This window comes from Trichomycterus rosablanca, chromosome 4 (genome assembly GCF_030014385.1).
Source record: "Trichomycterus rosablanca isolate fTriRos1 chromosome 4, fTriRos1.hap1, whole genome shotgun sequence".
Lineage (NCBI taxonomy): Eukaryota > Metazoa > Chordata > Actinopteri > Siluriformes > Trichomycteridae > Trichomycterus > Trichomycterus rosablanca.
In genome coordinates this window covers 17,447,962-17,451,214 of record NC_085991.1, presented here as the reverse complement: position 1 = coordinate 17,451,214, position 3,253 = coordinate 17,447,962, and the positions used below count along the sequence as shown (strand labels likewise).

Here is a 3,253-nt window from a genome sequence, read left to right as displayed (position 1 = left end):
GAGTGTCATGGTCAGCGTTTTCTGTTGTTTTACTGCTTTAAACTTTGTGATGCTTTTTATATATGTGTTTTATGTTTCAACATGTACAGCACTTTGGATGTAAATGTGCTTTATAAATAAATTACTTACTTACTTAAAGGCAGCATATGTTGCTCTAAAGTCTCAATGTACTTTCCTGCATTAATGCTGCCATCACAACAGTGTAAATGATATGGTACTGACACAAATCCATTTGCTGAAAGCAAGAGTTTCAGGGGTATTGTTCAATGTTTAAAGGCTTGGTTTTCAAAAAGGATGGGATTCAAACCCATACGTGCAGAGCACAATGGATTAGCAGTCTATCGCCTTAACCACTCAGCCACCTCGTCTCAACCTGCCTAGGAAAATGTGTTTCTGGGCCGATTGGTCTGATTGATCAACACCAGACGGCTTGAACAGCTACACTGCCTTTAAGAAATATCTGGGTGTTTACCAGAATGTGCACACACACTGCATAAGTGCATTATTTGTTAACAGTCAGTTTTAAAGAGAACTAAAATAAAATGAGCTTTCTGCTCTTCAGTCTTTTACAAATCTACAAAATCTGCATTGATCAATCAGACCAATCAGACCAGAAACAAGCAGGAAAAGCAAGACAAGGTGGCTGAGTGGTTAAGGCGATGGACTGCTAATCCATTGTGCTCTGCACGCGAGGGTTCGAATTCCCTCCTTGTCGAAAACCAGACTTTTAAGCATTGAACAAGACCTCTGCAACTCTTGCTTTCAGCTCTGTGCAAAATACTGGCACTGCTCACAAAAAAAAAACACAACTGTAACACCAAATAGAAGCAGTTTATCTTATACAGCCATTTTTAAATACAATGTTAATGACATACAGATTAGTAACCACACGTTGTTTAAAGGTCTCCACTTTGTGGATTTGTGGAGCTGGATTATTGTGCATGCATTAAGAGTTTAAAAGGTGTTGTGTTCAACGAGAATGGGACTCAAACCTACGCGTGCAGAGCACAATGGATTAGCAGTCCATCACCTCACCATTACCTTTTTATGGGAAAAGTAATTAATTAATATCCCTTCTTTATGGTTAGAAAAGTGATTTCTTAAGGGAATAATTCATTTTTTTGATGTGCAATAGTTTTTGCCTAAATAGACAGTATGGGGAGCTCTTGTCAGTTTCCTCAACTGGCGAGGTTAATGCCTAGACAGAGCTTAGGGTGAGCTCTCGCGGGTTTTCCTCACAACTCGCAATACAGCAGTGAGAAAACATCACATTTAAGTCTTCTCATTTATTCTCTCCCCTTTTCAGGAATGATACTGTATTAAACACAATTTATACCATGAAAGTGTAAATCTGAACAGTTTAAGAACTTACTGGTGTGGTTATGTGGGTTTTTCTCTGTGTGATAAACATACTAAAAACATCATTATTATCACTGGTTAGTGAAACATGCAGTTTAGCATTAGCATAAAGCGCTTCTGAGGTCTGCATAGTAGAAGCTGTGGTAGAGTGTGGTGCCTGTTTAAGTAAATACATGCTTATATATTTTACCTTTTGGTTAAAGTAGTGACCTATACTGTGTGATAATTACTGTTTGGTAAATTGTGATTTATAATACTGAGAAACGCAACTCTTAATACAGCAGTGAGAAAACATCACGTTTGAGTCTTCTCATTTATTTTCTACCCTTTCCATGAGTACAACACTGACGCCAGCATCAGTCACTTCTTTCCACTTGGACAAGACCTGCATTGTTGGATCTGAAGTACCAAGAACCATACACAAGGAGTAAGAAAGACAAAATAGGCACAAGGTAACGGAGCCAGCCAGGAGTCGAACCTACAATCTTCTGATCCGTAGTCAGATGCGTTATCCATTGCGCCACTGGCCCCTGAGGGATTGCACTTGTGACTTTCCTGAAGCTCCGGCCTCATTTCTGTCTTTTGACCAAGGAGAGAATAGAAAACATTGAAGCACAGCATACAAAAACCGGGGTTGCTGCGGCCACAACGCAGAGTACTAACCACTATACGATAACGGCATTCCAACCGTTAGCCACGTCCAGCTCACGTCCACTGCTTCCTGATAGACTGCAGTCATAGTCCCAACAGAACAAGCCTCTTGAGCTACAGCAACATGGCACAAATACTAATAGGCAAAGTTTTGCTCGAGTCCTATCATAAAGACGAATTCCCATACCGGGAGTCAAACCCGGGCCGCCTGGGTGAAAACCAGGAATCCTGACCACTAGACTATATGGGAAACTGAAGAGCTCGCCATCGGCTGACACCAGCATCAGTCACTTCGACAAGACCTGCATTGTTGGATCTGAGGTACCAAGAACCATACACAAGGAGTTAGAAAGACAAAAGAGGTAACACAAGGTAACCGAGCCAGCCAGGAGTCGAACCTAGAATCTTCTGATCCGTAGTCAGACGCGTTATCCATTGCGCCACTGGCCCCTGTGGGACTGAGCTTGTGACTTTCCTGAAGCTCCGGCCTAATTTCTAAATTTTGACCAATGAGAGAATGGAAAACTTTGAAGCGCAGCATACAAAAAGACCCTGCCGTGACCCGGATTCAAACCGGGCCACCTGGGTGAAAACCAGGAATCCTGACCGCTAGACCATATGGAAAACTAAAGGGCTCGCTATCAGCTGACGCCAGCATCAGTCACTTCTCTCCACTTTGACAAGACCTGCATTGTTGGATCTGAGGTACCGAGAACCATACACAAGAGATATCTTGCGGCAATCGATTTTTGAGAATTTTTTTTTTTTGATATGCTACATGTCCACCTTCCCATTGGAAAAACTTGCACTTGATCCAATATGGCGGCTTTCAAGATGGCGGGCCATGTTCCGGACATAGCCTAAAAGATAGGCCCCCTCACCCATTACTTGCTGGGGTATTCAGATATGTCATTTTCCCTTTCGTTTCTGAAATAAAAGAGTGTCCTAAGACTTTTGACTCACCCTGTACATATTTTACAGTAGGTATAGTGCTGTTGGGATTATATGGTAAGCCTTCTTTTTTTCCTTCTAAATGCTTGTGTGCAGATTTTTGACGAGTCTTTCAGTGTACTTTTTGCAAGTGTCTTTGGCTTATTGCTTACCATGATAAATACTTCACTTATTATTAACCAAATGTACTAACAGTTATGTGTCAGTAGTGCAATACATTAAATACATAATAATACATAAATCAAGAGTTTAAGTTAATGTTTACATCAAATATAAAAAGACAGCAGTTCTG

The 3,253-nt window shown here is 41.1% G+C and overlaps 3 non-coding genes across 3 annotated transcripts; 1 reads left to right on the top strand and 2 right to left on the bottom strand.

Annotated features, from left to right (window-relative positions):
- Positions 1 to 633: 633 nt before the first annotated feature.
- On the top strand, positions 634 to 715 carry trnas-gcu (transfer RNA serine (anticodon GCU)). Its single transcript has one exon. It is a non-coding gene; the product is annotated as a tRNA-Ser (tRNA).
- Positions 716 to 2,188: 1,473 nt separating this feature from the next.
- On the bottom strand, positions 2,189 to 2,260 carry trnae-uuc (transfer RNA glutamic acid (anticodon UUC)). The gene has a single exon. It is a non-coding gene; the product is annotated as a tRNA-Glu (tRNA).
- A 127-nt stretch (positions 2,261 to 2,387) lies between these two features.
- Positions 2,388 to 2,460, bottom strand: trnar-acg (transfer RNA arginine (anticodon ACG)). The gene has a single exon. It is a non-coding gene; the product is annotated as a tRNA-Arg (tRNA).
- Between the last annotated feature and the right edge of the window lie 793 nt (positions 2,461 to 3,253).